The 17747-nt window shown below is 36.0% G+C and overlaps 1 pseudogene; it reads left to right on the plus strand.

Moving 5' to 3' along the window:
* Window positions 1–7004: 7004 nt before the first annotated feature.
* LOC100923662 overlaps window positions 7005–17747 on the plus strand; it is a 147974-nt pseudogene continuing 137231 nt past the window's right edge.

The following is a 17747-nucleotide window of genomic DNA, read 5'->3' on the forward strand; positions in this document are numbered from 1 at the left end:
AGGCCACTTTAAAGTTGCTACCTCAGCAGATGAGCCATCTGAGGATTGTTGTTTGTATGATGTCGTAAAATTGTAGGCTACAGCCCAGTAATTTGTATATAGAATTAACTATCTGGACAATTACATACACATTTAGGGAGCATAGTTTGGAAAGTAATTTTTAAAGCCCTTTTATCCTTACAAGGGATCTTGAGGCTATTTTAGATACAGTTTTAATCTATTGTGTTTTAAAGGTATTTTCATTCAGCTATAGAGGTTAATTTGGGAATAAAGTTCTGTCTTATATGAATGCTGAGTAATCACTTACATGATGTGATTTCAGGGGCTTTCCTCTAAACAACTCTTCCCTCTAACCCATCTACTAGAAAAACTTTAATAAGGACAAAACCTTTCATTGGCTATTAGAAATTAGGATGGAAATGCAAATTTTTTAGAAAGATAATTGACAAATTTATAACAGAATCAGACAACTGTAGGTGGAATGTACCTTGGAACTTAGACTATTAGAACTGAAACAATAGCTTTTATGAAGCATTTCTTTCTTTCTTTCTGCTAACTTCCTCTTCATTCTTCTTTGATGATCCTGGGGGATTTGGCTCAGGTGTATTAACAAGAGGTAGAAAGAGATTCAGGAGGCAAGGGAATTAATGGTTAAGGACTTTCTGGTCCCAGAAAGAGGGACAGTGATCAAGGACAAAAGAAAGGATGCCAAAGTGGCATGATTTATGTACTACTCCTTGGAAGAGTTAGCTGCTGAGTTTACTTATTTTTTCCATGGATCTGAGACCAGAAGTAGCCAGAGGTCCCTGACAGACAACTATTATTTTAGAAAGCACATTTAACCCTCCAGTTCACATCTGATACCAAGCACTACAGACTGAGCCAACGTTGTTGAGTCCAGAATTAGGCTTCATCTAAGGTGCTACATGATGTGTAAACTGAACCATGAAACAATGGAACCTATGGGAATAATGATGCTATATTCTTGCTTCTTCAAAGTTGAAGTCAAACTGAATGCTTCCCATTACTCCTGTTTTTAAAGCACTTGATCGTGGGAAAGTAGTAGGTTCAAATACATGGGTTAGATATTTATTATTTGTGGTTTCATTGTTATTATATGCTATCTTATTTTAAGAATTAAACCAACTATTTTCAGTATCTAAACCTGCTGGTCTTCTCTGCAGAAACAGATCCATTACAAATCACACGATCAGAGATTTTCAAAATATAGCAAGTTCAAGAAGGAGAAGAGGGTTAGCCAGTAGGTGGGGGCTTAGGAATTAATTTCTTTTGGGGGTATCTCCACAAATCCCTATGTAGTTATGTATGAATGTAAAATAAAATCGAATTGCCCAAGTCTTGATCCTTTTAATTCTATTTCTGAACTGTCTTCATTAATTACATAGGGCAACTGGCTACCAAAGAATAAAAGGGCAATTTTCACTTTACCTGTGCTTCATATTGTTTTAGTATCAGGTTAATGATAATGCATATTGATGCTTCAGTTTGCCACCTTTTACTTTCTACTAATCAAAAAGCATAAAAGTGAGTTAGAGAGTAAGGCTCTGTTTAAAGACTTTGGCATAGTGCCTACCAATATCTGTGTCACATCTGTTGCTGTGAATTAGCTGGGTAGCATGTTAGCTTACTTTTTTGGCATTAATAAAACAAGAAAAAATATATATATAGCATTGTCAAGAAAATGATAATAATATAATGAGTATGATGGCTGTGCAGTTGATGTAAAAATCAAAAAAATGATGGTCATTGAGATAGAATTCTAGAACTGAAAAGCAGTCCAGAGGCTATCTAGGCTAATTCCTTGTCCTGTGCATAAATCTTTTTTACAATCTCCATAAGAATTGTTGATCAGCTCCAACCTACAGGGACAGGTCATTCACTATTACTTCATAATACAAACCATTTCATTTTCAGAAAGCTAGTTAGTCAATAAACATTTATTAAGTGCCTACTATGTGCCAGACACTGAGCTAAGTTCTAGGGATACAAAGAGAGGCAAAAGAGAGTACCTGCCTTTGAGGAGCTCACAATACAATGGATTATTTGGAAGTTTTCCTTATATTGAACTAAAAGTTGTTCTTTGTTCTGATCTCTGGAATATAACAAATATGATTCTTCTTTCAATAAATGTTGGTTGAATTTCATTCTCCAAAACAACCCTTCAAATATTTAAATGTAATGATTGTGTGTTCATTAAACCTCCCTTTCCAAGGTTAAATAGTCCTAATTCCTTCCACTAATCCTCAAATAACAATATTTCAAAACACCTCACAATCCTGGTCAATCTCCTTTGGACATATTCCAAATGGTCAATGTCATAGTTAGGATGTGGTGACCAGAAATGGATACAACATTCTAGAGGTGACTTGGCCAGAGGAGAGTGCAGTGGACTTATCACTTTCTTTACTGTACACACCATATTTCTATTAATTCATTCTAAGATAACAATAACATTTTTGGCAGTTTCTCACATTGCTGAACCCTACCGATTGTGTAGACTGGTAAAACTCCTAGATTTCCCCCCTCTTACATGGCTAGCTAGCCGAAATTCTCTCATCCTGTACTTGTGTCATTGATTTTTTGGGGCTATATGTATAGTTTTTTATATTTACCAATTATTATGGGATTGTGGCTTGATTAAAGTAAGCAAATCCATGTATTAAATCTGATGATCTCCATATAGTACTTCATATAGAGAAAACAATTCCCTTGCACTTACCTTTCTTTCACAATAATAATAACAGTAACAACAATAAATCTTGATATGTCTCCTAGGGCCTAGTAAAAGACCCTATATTTTGTAGATAATAATATCTATTACTTGTAGATAATAATATAATAATAATATTAATCCAAATTAATAAAAATACCCAACATTTGCATGACCCCTCACATTAATTGTCTCATTTAATCCCTATAAAAACTCTGTAAGCTTGGCAAGGCAAGTTTGCTATTTTTATTGTTAAGAAAACACAGAGTCAGAAGAGTTAAGTGATAACTGAGGTCATGTAGTTAGTGACAAAGTGACCTGGTATAGTGTTCTTTCTACTATAATAATAGCTGACATTGATGTAGTACTTTATCTATATAGTTTTTTGAGAGGGAGCAAGAGAGATAATGATATAGTGCTTTCAGTTGTAGATGTTTGTATGGCAACCATACGGACTCTCATCATATCTCTCTGCTAATGTTCAGCGCCTTATTTATTATCTTGCTCTGAGTTCAAAGGAAGTGTAAGCAGTATGCTCTGGGATATTTCCAACTTAACCAGTATTGTAGAAACTGTCTGTTCAGCTTTGTCCTCAGCCCCAGAGTAATACCTGAAAAATATTTTATCTGATGAGTAAGTTTTCCTTTCCCTAAATCTGAAATGTGGACTTATTGTTCAATCATTTCAATGTGATCAACTCTTTGTGACCCTGTTTGGGGTTTTCTTAAAAAAGATACTGGAGTGGTTTGCTATTTTCTTCTCTAGCTCATTTTACAGATGAGGAAACTGAGGCAAACAGGTTTAAGTGACTTGCTGGGTCACACAATTGGTGAGTATGAGGTTGAATATGAACTCAACTCTTCTTCACTCCAGGTCTGGCAATCTATTTACTGTGTCACTTAGATGTCCTAACTTACAGGCTTTTAGACAAAATCATTGTTAATGATGATGTCATTTTATACCAATACTAATATAAAAACACAAATAAACATTCAAATACAAATAAACATCGATGGCTGAACTTAGGTTTGTAGTAAGTATCATGTCCTTATCTCTTATAGATTCCACTAAGTGTATCTGAAGGGAATTTCTTAGGAAAAGAATGGGGGCTTAAATTCTTCTAAATTGAAAAGTCTCTAGCATTGTGTTCTGGAAAAACAGAAGAATCTTTTTACTGGACACCACTCTTACCAGTTGCTATGACTGCTAGTTGGTCTAGTTTCATCCCCTTCTTGTGTCCTCTCACTGTCTGGTCCACACACTTAGCCACTTGTGTCTTGTTCTTGCTTCTCCATTTCTCCTATATGGAAACCCTAACTATTCAGGACCTCTAGAAACCCAAAGCAAACTAAATATACAAAATGTCTATAAATAGACTAGCTCAAAAATTCTCTGCTACTCTGGGTAAAGTCCAACAAAACCTGGGTCTTGGCCATCTGGGGCTATGATTAAACAATCTCATTTGATTTTCTATATAACTCTATTAAATAGACTCTATATCTTATACACGAGAAAGTTGAGGTTCCAAGAGGTCAACTAATTTTTTTGATTTAAAGTAATATTGATTTTTATTATACAGGTGTCTTTTTCTTTTCATTTCTCTTTACCTTCTTCCTTCCTTCTCTTCCTCCCTCTCTTCCTCACTCTCTTCCTTCCTCCCTTCCTTCCTTCCTTCCTCCCTTCCTTCCTTCCTTCCTTCTTTTCTTTCTTCTATTCTTCCCTGCCTTTTTCTTTCTTTTTTCCTCCCTCCCTCCCTTTCTCCTTACCTCCTACCTTCCCTCTTTCTCTTCCTTTCTTTCTTCCTCTCTCTCTCTCTCTCTCTCTCTCTCTTTTTCTTCCTCTCTCTCTGAAATGAGGGATTTGAATCAGGTGTTGACTCCAAGATCCAGCAACCTTTTTATAATTTATATTATCATGTATACACACACACACACACACATATATACACACATAAACTGTCTCATACTTTTTTTTTTTTACTTTCCTGTCTGGATAGATGTAGGATAGTAGTTAAAGATATCAACCTTTTGTTTTCGGTACCATGAAAAAAAATAATGGAGCCATGGAATCAGAAATTAGGGAAGCCTTTTTATGTTGGGTTCTAAAGGAGACCTGATATAGAGAAATGATTGCTGTAATTCAAATAAAGAGTTTCAGTTATGCTGCTTACTTGATGATCTTCTCTGGGCCTTGGCTTCCTCATTTGTAAAATAAATACTTAATAAATATTTGCTGATTGATTAATCACAAGTCACTTACTCTCAGTGCTCTAAGAAACTCTCTTAAGACTGCAAATTAGAAGGTACTGGTGTGCATCAGGGGAAGGAATATAGGTCTGGGCACAAAAAACTAGCAAATGGGTCACTTGGATGGTCTCACTTTCAAGGTCACAGCTTTGGACTCCAGAGGATTTTCCCACTTATAATTCCTGCAGCTGCCAATTCAGAATCTGAGTCCAATAATTCAATTCAATTCAATAGGCATTTGCTAAGTTACTTACAATGTGCCAAACCCTGTGGCCAATACAGACTTGCACACTGAAACAAAACAAAAGAGAAATGGTCCCTGACCACTAGGAGCTTCATTCCTGAGAGCAGAATATATGTTGCATAGCCTTTGAAACATTGAGCCCCAAGGAAAAATCTCTGGGGTGTACTAAGTCTGAAGTAAATCTTTGTCCCAGCTTTTAACTTCAGTTTCCAAGTCATAGGTTAATAATGTAAATCGCCTATTGACCTTGCTTGGATCAGACAGACATTCCAAGTTAGGAAACATGCATTTTAAGCAATTCCACAGATGAGAGGAAAAAAAAGAGAAAAAAAAAGAAATCAAATTCAGCAATTAACTTCTAATTGCACAATTACTTCTTTACATGGCCTAGTGTCAGAGATGGAAGACTTGTTTGAACACATGGTGAAATTTTTGACTTTTGTGTATCCCCCAGTGCTTTGCATAGTGCTTGACAAAAAAATATATGTTTAATAAATGCTTGCTAAGTTGATGGGTAAACATGGTGATTATAAGTAAATTGGGGAAGGAGGGAGTTCAGAAAAAAATTTAAAGTTTGTGTGGAGAGGATAATAGATGACCTGAGCACCACCTTTTATTTAATTCTTGGTAGCAGAGCAAGGCAATTGACAGAAAAGGCCTTTCTAACCCATCACTGAAAAATATTGCTCTCTGTGAGTTTAATTCTGCAAATTCTATTGGCTTTAACGGGGATTTAACCTTGTAGAACCCCTGCATCCTAAGGGAAGAGAGAAGGAGCTTCCTCTTGTGTGTATTGGGTGGGGTATGCGGCTTATATATTTTGGGATTCTTCCCAATGAAGAATCCGAACCCTGTGCTTTGCACGGAGTCACTTGTCCTAAAATATATGGGTTATGTTGATGATGCAGTTGCGTCAACCCCAGAAGGTGATGAATGGAGAAGGAGCCCGTAATTTTATATGTAAATCATGGACCTAGCGGACTATTTACAACACTTCCCTTCGCTTTTCTCCCGATTAATCAATTCTATACATGCAAGCAGGCGGGGTTTCTTTCCATTTGAGAGGGTGATAGTCCCTTCGAAGGTCTCTTACTTAAAACTTCCCAGCCACTGCCCAAGTAGCCGCAAGCATCTGGACCCGCCCAGCTGGAGTTAGGGGATCGTCTTCCCCTCCCTTAACAAGCCCGGCTCGGGGAGAAAAACCCCAGCTGCGGGCTGCTGCCCTCCCTTCACAGTCGGTCGGGAACCTGTAGGAATGACGGAACTTTGGGGAAAACCAAGCCCAGAAAGATGCTGCAAGATTACGGACTCTCCCAGCTAGTCCTTGGACTGGGGGGAGTCAACCAGCTCCACCCCACTTCCCAGGAGCCCGGGCCCCTCCCCAGATTTTTCCTGTTTGTCTCTTCCTCCGAGAGCTGTGGAAATCAAGCTAATTTAAATTGTAATTTCCTAAGACTCCCATTCTCAGAGCAGAAATCACCCAGCCGGCTCCTCGGAAAGCTTAGACTATTTATATCTTCAGCCTTGGCAAGAGAGCCTCACTTACCTGAAACCCCTGCCCCCCCTCCAAAAAAAAAAACAAACAAACATCTATAAGGGTAAGTGGATTTAGTACTCACATAGACATGTTTCCTTTGGGTCGTGTGGCCCCGACACCCAGAACTGAGAACCGTTCCCTGGTTTTACCCTAGCCATCTGTTTGCAGGAGCTAGCAGCATCTCGGGGAGGATTCAGTGCATTCAGATTTGTAAATCACAGCAGGTGCATAAGCTGGGGCTGACTCATGCAGAATACAGATAGACCCGAAGGCGGCCGCGGCGGCGGCGGTGGCGGCTCAGTGCTTCCTGCTCCTGACAGTGCGGGGCTTGCTGCTGCTTCTGCTCCTGGTGGTGATGGTGCTGCTGCTGTTCTGAGCCTCCAAGAGTGGGCCTTTCCTCCCGCCCCAGAAGGTTTATGGGGAAGTTGAACTCAGACTCAAGGGATTACGTGCCGAAAACTTTGACATCAGATTAACAACAAAACGAACATGCAGGACATTCAAAAGTCTCTCTTCCCCCTTCTCTTCTGCTTCCTCTTTTCTTTCTTCTCTTCCTCTCTTCTGTCCTTCCTTTCCTTTTTCCTCTTCCCCTCTCTTTCCGTTTCTCTTTATCCCCTCTTTTCCCCACTGGCCTTCTTTTCCTCATTTTTTTCCTCCCCTCTTTTTCTCTGTTTCTTCACTCTTCTTCCTTCTTATTACTTCCCCCTTTTCTGTTTCTTCCTTCCCCCTTCTTTTTCCCTTCTATTCTTCCCTCCATTCTCTTTCTCTTCTTTCCCTCTTTTTATTCTTCCTTCTCTGTCTCTAACTCTGTCTCTGACTCTGTCTCTGTCCCTCTCTCTCCCTCCACTCCCTCTCTCCTTTTTTTCCCCTTCTTTGTCTCTGTCTTCCTCTCTCTCTGTTCTTCCTTCTCTCTGCCTTACTTCTTGCCACTTTCTCTTTCTCTATTTTCTTGTCTCTTTCTCTTTTCAATCCTCTCCCTCCTTTCTTTCTTTTCCTCCATTTCCTCCTTCTTTTTCTCTTTCTGTCTTTATCTTGCTGGCTTCACCCTTTCCTTCTTTCTTTCCTCCTTCTCTTCCCCCTCTTTCCTTCTTTGTATTTATCTCTATTTCTTTTCCTGTCTCCCTCTATCTCACCACCTTCTTCCCTCTACCAAAATTAACAAAGTTTCCTTTGATCTATTATTGGAATGATGTAATTATTCTGTTAATAGGAAACAGTGGTTAATGATCAGTGGCTAAATCTTGGTCCAGTAAAAGGATCTCAAGTCCCAATACTGGGTTGAAACCCCTTCTTTGACATTTGGTATATATGTAACATTGGGAAAGTTGCTTAAAATTCCTGGACCATAATTTCTTCATCTGTAAAATGAGAGAACTGGAGAAGATGGCCTTTGAAGTATGTTTTCCTTCAAAATCTACAAGTCAATGTAAATAAGCATGGGAAGGTAGATGACACAGTGGATTGAATGCTGTGTCTAAAGTCTAGAAGACTCTTCAAAGTTCAAATCAGGCCTCAAAAGGCCATACTTATTAGCTGTGTGATCCTGGGCAAACTCTTAACTTAGTTTGCCTCAGTTTCTTCATCTGTAAAATGAGCTGGACTAGGAAATGTCAAACTACTCTTGTGTTTTTGCCAAGAAAACCCTAAATGGAGTCACAAAGTGTTGGGAAGGATTAGAATGGCTGAACAACAATAAAAAATATACATAAGGCACATCTGAGAAAAGTTATCCCTAGGCCAGTGAAACATTTGTGGAATATCTACTGAACTTTTGCTTCCCTGAGCCAGAGGCTGTCCTGTACTCAGTTGCACAATGTTAAACTTCTGTCTCAGCACAGGAATGTTGCCAAAATTGAGCTCCAGCATACTGCCAAAGATAAACGATTGCTGGAGAGGGAAATTCCACATTATAAGTAACAGCCAACGCAAATGCTCCGGAACTACAGCTATAAAATAAATCAGAGAAAGCCCTAATAACTGCCTGCACTGTTCACTTGAGTCTCCAGATGTTGGGCTCTTGGATGAGGATTGTGGCCCAGCAGATATCACTGATGTGGTTGTGCCTTCTTTAGAAGATAAGGTCTGAAAGCTGTGGATGGAGAAGATTGGAGGAGGCAAATGTTTTTTAAATTGCCTTGTATCATTTTGTAGGAAGCCTAATGGGAACAAGAAGAAGAACTGAAATGGTATCTCCTTTCTTTTTCTTTCTTTTTTGCCTTCCTCCTCCCCCTTGCAGATGTCAGACCCAGCCTGAGATGGGCTTCCTTGATGCTTGCTCTAAATAAAGACATTCAAATAAACTCAAGAGGAAAGAGAGCAGAAAAAAAAATAAGGAGAATAAAGGAAGCATAGTAGAAGAAAAGAAATAGAAAGAGAAGTACAGAAGAGGAAACTCGAGAAGAATCAGGAGTAACAGTGAGAAAACAAAAGAGAGAAAATAATGAGAAAATTTATCCAACTATTCATAAATATTTATTAAATTCAAGATAGTCTGCTAGTTTCTCGGAATACAAAAATAATTATGACACTCAACTTGAGTTTAGGATGTTTGCAATTTAAGAGGAATAGGACATAATAGTAGGTACTTAATAAATTTTTGGTGAATTATTGGATGGGGGAAGATATGCATACAAATAAGAGAGAAAGAGAGAGACAGAGAAACAGAGAGAAAGAGAGAGAGAGAGAAGAGAGAAAGAGAGAGACAGAGACAGACAGAGAGAAAGGGGGAAAGGAGTGACAGACACAGAGAGAAGGGAGAGACAGAGAGAGAGATCAAGAGACAGAGAGACATAGAGAGAGAGATGAGATACAGAAACAAGACACAGAGACAGAGAGAGACAGAGAAAGAGAGCGAGGAGGAGGAAGATGAGGAGGAGGAGGAGGAGAAGAAAAAGAAGAAGAAAAAGAAAAAGGAGGAGGAGGAGAAGAAGAGAGTGTGATATAAAGGCAGGCAAACTAGCACAAAATATGAATATTGAATTTAGTGAAATACTATAAGCCTTAACCTTTTTCACATCTTAAAAATCTTTTATTATGCATTATAACCTTTTATTTCAGTCACTTGTTTTTATAAGAATTAGCATTCAGTTCACAAGATAATAATAATAATAGCATTTACATAGCACTTTAAGATTTGCAGATTATATATGTGATCATATTTGATGCTCACAACAACACTAAAGGATAGATGATGTTATTATCTTCATTTCACAGATGAGAAAATTGAGGCTCAGGGAAGATAGGTGATTAGACAGATATCTAAGTAAGTTTTTGAGGCAGATTTGAACTCAAATCTTCCTGGCTCCTAGTTCAGTGCTCCATTCACTGTGCCATTTAGCAGATTTTGATGCATTTTCACCATGAAATCATATTTTAATTCCTTTGGATAGTAAACATATATAAACCTTTGACAATAAGGGCATTTTTCATATCTAGTTGAAAGACTTCCATTGACATTTAAATCAAGCAAATTCTCAGGCCATTGAAATATGCTTATCTCTATCTTCTGGATACATTTTAAAATCTTTCATGACGTGGCAAGATGAAAGGTGGTGTAATATTCTACCTCTATTTGGGGATTTCTGCAATTCTAGAACAATTTTAATTCTCAACATAATAATGTAATTATTACTTCATAATTCCTTTAGAGGGGCAATACTACTAAGTCTATTGGAAGTAAAAAAAATTTTTTTTCAGATGTTTATTTGGGTACATGTATTTTAAAAGCTAACAAAACCTTCAGATATTACATGTAGAGGGCTCTCTGGACAAGTATACTAGAAATAAGATGTTAACTCAGTAGAATTGATGAGATAATGGTTCTCTAATTCACATATATATTTAGTACTGAGTATAGTGATGTAATGTTTCTCCAGTTCACACATATTCAGCATGCTGTAATGATGTAATAGCACTAAGGTATATAAGGGCTGAGAAGGACTGGAAATGATTCATTCCATCTTTGATCAGCCTCGTGGTGGCTGTCCTACCTCCTTCACTCCTCTGTTAAGACCAAGGACTCGGGTTGATCCTGAGGTCCTCCAGAAAGCTATCATTTACATGATAAATTAGACTGAACAGTATGATGGAGACAGTTCAAGTCTATTTTAGGAAAACTTAAATTTTCAGTATGAGCTTTATACCTTAGAAATGGAAAAAAATCTGACAAAATTAACAAATGCTACAAATCAAAGATTGATTTTTTTTGTTTTGTTTATTAGGCATTGTCAAACTACACACCGTAGGTCACACAAAAAACCATTCTTAGCTCTCAGATAATAAAAAAATAGATGGGCAGATAGGATTTTTCTTGGGAACTGTAGTATGCTAACCCCTGGAAAGTGATGGGGAAAATATTAATTATATACATTAAATTTAAATGTGTCGTAAGTACTTTTTTCTTAAGAGAAGTGATTGTTAAACATTTCTCAGCATATCTTCAAAAATGACTTTAGTATAGAAAAGTGAATTTCATCAGGACAAATGATTTTTTCGTAGTCTTCAATACTCTAATCTTCTTATTATATTGCCTAAGACAAGTATTTTTTTCTTTTTTATATATAAATATTTTGTAAATAGCTTATTTTTCCAAATACATGCAAAAAATGGTTTTTAACATTCACCCTTGCAAAACTTTGTGTTCCATTTTTTTCTTCCTCTCTTTCCTCTCACTTTTTCCCTTGGATAGTAGTCAATTCAATATAGGTTAAATGTGCAATTCTTCTAAACATATTTTTACATTCATTATTCTGCTCAAGAAAAATCAGATTAAAAAGGGGAAAGAAAAATAAATATGAGGAAAAAACAACACAAGCAAATAACAATAAACAAAAAGGTGAAAATCCTATGATTTGATCCATTTTCAATCTCCATGATTCTCTCTCTGAATGTGGATGGCTCTTTCCATCACAAGTCTATTAGAATTGTCTCGAATCACCTCATTATTGAAAAGAACCAAGTCCATCACAATTGATCATCACATAATCTTGTTGTTGTGTACAATGTTGTCTTAGTTGTACTCATTTCACTTAGTATCAGTTCATGTAAGTCTGTCCAGGCACTTCAGAAATCCTGCTCATCATAATTTCTTATAGAACAATAATATTCCAGTTAAAAGGATATCTATTTGAAAACTATTAAATATTTAATGAGGCATGTTTTGTTATAAAGAAGATAATAATAGTAATAATATACAATAGCAAATTTTTATTTGAAAATCTTGGCTATTATGAAAATGTTTAGGATGTTTTTAAGATTTAACTTCAGTTTGGAACTATGTCCAAAGGGCCATAAAACTGTGCATACCCTTTGATCCAGCAGTGTCTCTCCTAGGTCTGTATTCCAAAGAAATCATAAAAAAGGAAATGAATTCATATGTCCAAAAATGTTTGTAGGAGCACTTTTTGTATTGGCAAGGAACTGAAAACTGAATGGATGCCCATTAGTTGGGGAATGGCTGAATAAATTATGGATTTATGAATGTAATGAAATATTATCATTATGTAAAAAATGATGAACAAGGTGATTCCAGAAAAGTCTGGAAAGATTTACATGAACTCATGTTAAGTGATGTGAGCAGAACCAAGAGGATATTATACACAGTAACAATTATATAAGATTATGTGATAATCAACTGTGATAGACTTTGCTCTTTTTCCTATCATATAATGGACTTTAGTCCCATAATGTACTAAGGATTATGTGATGATTAGCTGTGATGGACTCGGTTCTTTTCAACAATGAGGTGATTCAGGCCAGTTCCAATAGAACTTTTTTGTTTTTTAAATTAATTAATTGATTGATTGTTAATACACGTTGCTTTATGAATCATGTTGGAAGAGAAATATCAGAAGAAAAGAGAAAAACCATGAGAGAGAAAAAAAAAATACAAAACAGTAGTGAACATAGCATATGTTGATTTACATTCAATCTTCATAGTTCTTTTTCTGGGTGCAGGTGGTATTTTCTATCAAAAGTCTATTGGGATTACCTTGAATCACTGAGAAAATCCAGGTCTTTCATGGCCGATTATCACACATTCTTGCTGTTACTGTGTACAATGTATTCCTAGTTCTGCTAGTTTTTCTCAATATCAATTCATGTAAATCTTTCCAGGTCTTTCTAAAATCAGTTTGTTTTTTTATATAACAATAACATTCTACTGCCTTCATATATCACAATTTTTTTCAGCCATTCTCCCAATTGATGGGCATCTACTCATCTTCCAATTTTTTAATACCACAAAAAGAGCTGCTGCAAACGTTTTTGCATGTGTGGATTCTTTTTTCCTCCTTTATGATTTCCTTGGGATAAAAACCCAGTAGTGGCACTGCTGGCTCAAAGGGTATTCACAGTATTATAGTCCTTTGGGCATAGTTCCAGATAACTCACCAGAATGGTTGGATCATTTCCCAATTCCACCAACAATGCATTAGTATCCCAGTTTTCCCACATTCTTTCCCACATTTGTCATTACCTTTTCCTGTCATTTTAGTTAATCTGAGAGATGTAAGGTTGTACCTCAGAGTTGTTTTAATTTGCATTTCTCTAATCAATAGTAATTTAGAGCATTTTTTACATGGCTTTAATTTGATCATCTGAAAATTTTCTGTTCATATCCTTTGACCATTTATCAATTGGGAAATGACTTGTATTCTTATAAATTTAATACAGTTCATTATATATTTTAGAAATGAGACCATTATCAAAAACACTGTGAAGATTTTTCTCCAGTTTTGTACTTCCCTTTTAATTTTTTTCCTGTTGGTTTTGTTTGTGTAAAACCATCTAATCAAATCTAATCTAATCAAAATTGTCCATTTTGCTTTCTAGTTCTTCTTTGGTCATAAATTCCTCCCTTCTCTTTCAATATTAGAACTACATGATTATATGATTGACTTTCAGATATTATTTATGCCCCAATTCAAACAAAGTTAAGGGATTTCTTCATTCTGTTATGATATATAACATAATTATAACTATTCCACTTTTTATCTTTTTATGGTAAATTCCATAATGAAGAAGTTTTGTAAATACAATACTAAATTTAGTAAATAATAGATTGATGCTGGAATATCTCTGAATTACTGTAATAGGATTTAAGCAAGTCATCTTACAATTTTAACATTTGTGGCCAATTATCTTTGTGGTTAAATTATAATTTAGGGATATATTCTCCTAATGGGGAAAAAATTAAACAAAATAATAAGATAAATATGTAATGTGTAAGTTTTATAATTAAATGGAAAAGTAAATTTTGAAAAAAGAAACAGGATCAAACTTTCTCTAAAAATTATATATAAATGTATATGATTGGCTTCCAAAATTTTCTATCATGGAAATTCAGGTTTTGAACATGTTTTGGTAATCAGTTTTCAAAATTGGATTTTATACATCAATTGTATAGATAATGGTAAAAAAAGTGAAATTGATTTCCCATTAATAAAATGTTAATTTTAAAGGCAGAAGGGTTCATTTTGCAGTTGGACTCTCACAAATTTTTAAAAGATTTTTATATCAGCTACAAGAATTTAGATAAGGATACAAAAAACAAATGATATATGAACTGAAATTCTCTGAGATTTCATGATTGGAGAAATCCAATCTTGATTTGGAGATTAGAGATTGGAAAGCAAATTTAAATGATATTACTAGTTGAATTATCTAAGAACCTCTAAATTTAGGATCAAAGAAGCAGAACCTCTTTTAGAATTGTCCTGAGAATAAATATATTGTCCTAGAAAAGATATCTGTGGACCAGATGACTACATGACACATCTGGAACTAAAAACGTTCTGGTTAAATGGATATTGAGAATGGATCACTAAAATACAAGGAGATTTGATTTTATATTTAGGTTTCTCGGTTACCTTGGTGACATATAAACTTCCCTTCTCAGAACTAGTCCGTTGTAAGCCCTTTAACTAGGTTGGTTTGTACCTGACAAAATAATTATGTAATTATAGGAATTTTAGGAAAATTCTATTGCATTGTTTGAATCTACCCCTGCATGACTGAAAAATTGGACTAACTCTATGTACTGTTTAGAGATCCTTAACCAAGGACCAGATTCAAAATTGATATAAGGAGTTTTATTACTATAGTTAACTTACATGTTTTCCAACACCCCCTACTAGGTACTCCTATAGCTTTTACAGTCAAACTCATGGGTGATTATTCCTGGATCATTTTAAGAAAGCCCCTGTTCCTCAGTAGATTGTAGCACCCTCTGAGGACCTCAAGATTCATCTAAAGAACACAGAAGTAGCTGACATTCAGATATTAAAGCTATCCCAAGATTCTGGGCAAGGACTGAGTATAGTATCCTAGTTTTTTTTCCCTCCTCTTTCCTTTTATTATGACCCCAACCACCAAGGCTCTGATGTAAGTTGGTATTAGCATTTTCTCTTCCTAAATCATTGGCCCTCCTCTTTTTTCTCTTTGTAAGCAAACAATAGCTAGCAATGATATGTGGGACACAGAGACCCCCTAAGTGTGTTCCAGGAACTGACCTCCTGGGCAATATCTCATCCTGAAGCAGTTGTCCTTCTATAGTGTCTTGGCTTGTACCTGACTCTTCTTTTTTGTCCAGAAAAATAAATTCTTTCTGATTGCCTCCCTTTGGTCAAAAGGGGGAGAAATATGAAAATATTAGCAGATACCCTGTTTTCCAGCAAGCAAACTGTACCCTGAGCTTGGTTTAAGGATAATTCTTTGCACTCACTCCATAGATGATCTCACCCTCTGGCAAATGATATAATTATTGTATTGTTTTGACCAGTGTGTTCTCAGAGCGCAGTCAAAAGTAGCCATGTTTTGGTAATTGTCTCATTGTTGCTATTACTCCTCACTGCCAGGACTACAACTCACTGTGTAGCCATTGGTATAAGTATTGAGATCTCCTTACACTGTCTCAGGTCCCCCCAGGAGGGGTGTGGCCCAGCATATGTGTCTAATTTGCCTCCTTCCTTGCAAGCCATTTCCCTCACTTTGAAATTAAACTTCTATTTGATTCTTGATTCCTTTTATCTCCAGTGTGTTCTGTTTGTTTCCTGTCATCCATAGGTTAGAGGTTAGTTCGATCCAGTTTTACAGAAGCCTACCCTGAATTATAGCGGGATCATTAATTCCTCCACCTACAAAGTCCTTCTGAAAGTTTTTGATTATTTTCTGAGAATTAGGATATTTTACTATAGTAATTTGTCAGTTGACAATGTATTTCATTTTCCAATGAACTTTGCTTTGTGTTTTTGGTGCAAGTGATCCTTTTTCACCATGGGCTTTTATTTTTTTAATTTTTTTTATAGCTTTTTATTTGCAAGATATATGCATGGGTAATTTTTCAGCATTGACAGTTGCAAAACCTTTTGTTCCAACTTTTCCCCTCCTTCCCCCCTTCCCCTTCCCCTCCCCAGATGGCAGGTTGACCAATACATGTTAAATACGTTAAAGTATAAGTTAAGTACAATATATGTATACATGTCCACACAGTTATTTTACTGTACAAAAAGAATCAGACTTTAAAATAGTGTACAATTAGCCCGTGAAAGAAATCAAAATGCAGACGGACCAAAATAGAGGGATTGGGAATTCTATGTACTGGTTCATAGTCATCTCCCAGAGTTCTTTCCCTGGGTGTAGCTGATTCAATTCATTTCTGCTCTACTGGAACTGATTTGGTTCATTTCATCATGAAGATGGCCACGTCCATCAGAATTGATCATCAAATAGTATTGTTGTTGAAGTATATAATGATCTCCTGGTCCTGCTCATTTCACTCAGCATCAGTTCATGTAAATCACTCCAGGCCTTTCTGAAATCATTCTGCTGTTCACCATGAGCATTAATGATCATGGGAATCCTTGACTTGGATGAGAATCTGCTGTAATTTGTCTTAATAGTCATTGAAGTATATTCTTTAAAACGTATACTTTTTTTTGCATGTTTCCTTGGAGTAACATCCATTCCTAAAAACCCCAACAAATTTAAATCACAATGACATGGAGCAAAGAAACATGTGTATATGGCATAAAATTCAAGATTTGATAGTCAGAGATCTTACTAAAGATATGGAAACCAGTCAATCTGATTTCACCTGGTCAAGCTCAGGAGTTCTGAGTCAGATGAGAGTCAATAGAAACATACTTAAATGAAAAGATAATAAAATTAATTAATGGCCCAAGTAATTCATACAAAATTGTCAGTAAATTGATAAGAACTAACTAAAGTGCTGTCAAGAATTTGAGGAGGGAAAGAACTTTTACACTGGCAGTGCTAATGGAAAGTTTGGCTTTGAAGGAATTAAGGAATTTGGAGAAATGAAGCTTGTGATAGTGCTAGTGCAGGGAGACAATCCACAATCCACTTCAGATGTGTGTGTGTGTGTGTGATATATATATATATATATATATATATATATATATATATATATATATATATAGAGAGAGAGAGAGAGAGAGAGAGAGAGAGAGACAAACAGAGAGACAGAGAGACAGAGAGACAGAGAGACAGAATAGCACTACAAGTATATTAAGCCAGTTTCTCTTGATTGTAGAGTATATGTAGGGCAGGAATAGGAAATAAGACTGGAAAAGTTGGTGGGGCTAGATTATGGAAGGGTTTGATTATCAAAATTAGGAGAAGAAACACACTAAAAAACCAAGAAGAAAATCAACGTTCTTCTTTAGGTCTTAGGACTATTTAATGTTTGTTTCTTCACTGTATCGCCAATACCTTGCATAATGCTTAGAACAAAGTAGATATTTAACAAATGCTCTTTGAACAGTCTGTCTTTTGGAAGATTACGTTATATTTGTTAGGATATAAAATGTATGGGTATATAAATACAAAGTAATACAAAATAATTTCAAAAAGTAGAGCAAACCAAGAACTAGGGCAGAACAAAAAAAAAACTCATGTAGAAATTGGAGTTTTAGAAATAGAAGTGAAGTAGCAGTATTTTCCAGGCATAGGATTCATAGGACAATTTGA

The sequence above is a fragment of the Sarcophilus harrisii genome, chromosome 1, assembly GCF_902635505.1.
Source record: "Sarcophilus harrisii chromosome 1, mSarHar1.11, whole genome shotgun sequence".
Classification (NCBI taxonomy): Eukaryota; Metazoa; Chordata; class Mammalia; order Dasyuromorphia; family Dasyuridae; genus Sarcophilus; species Sarcophilus harrisii.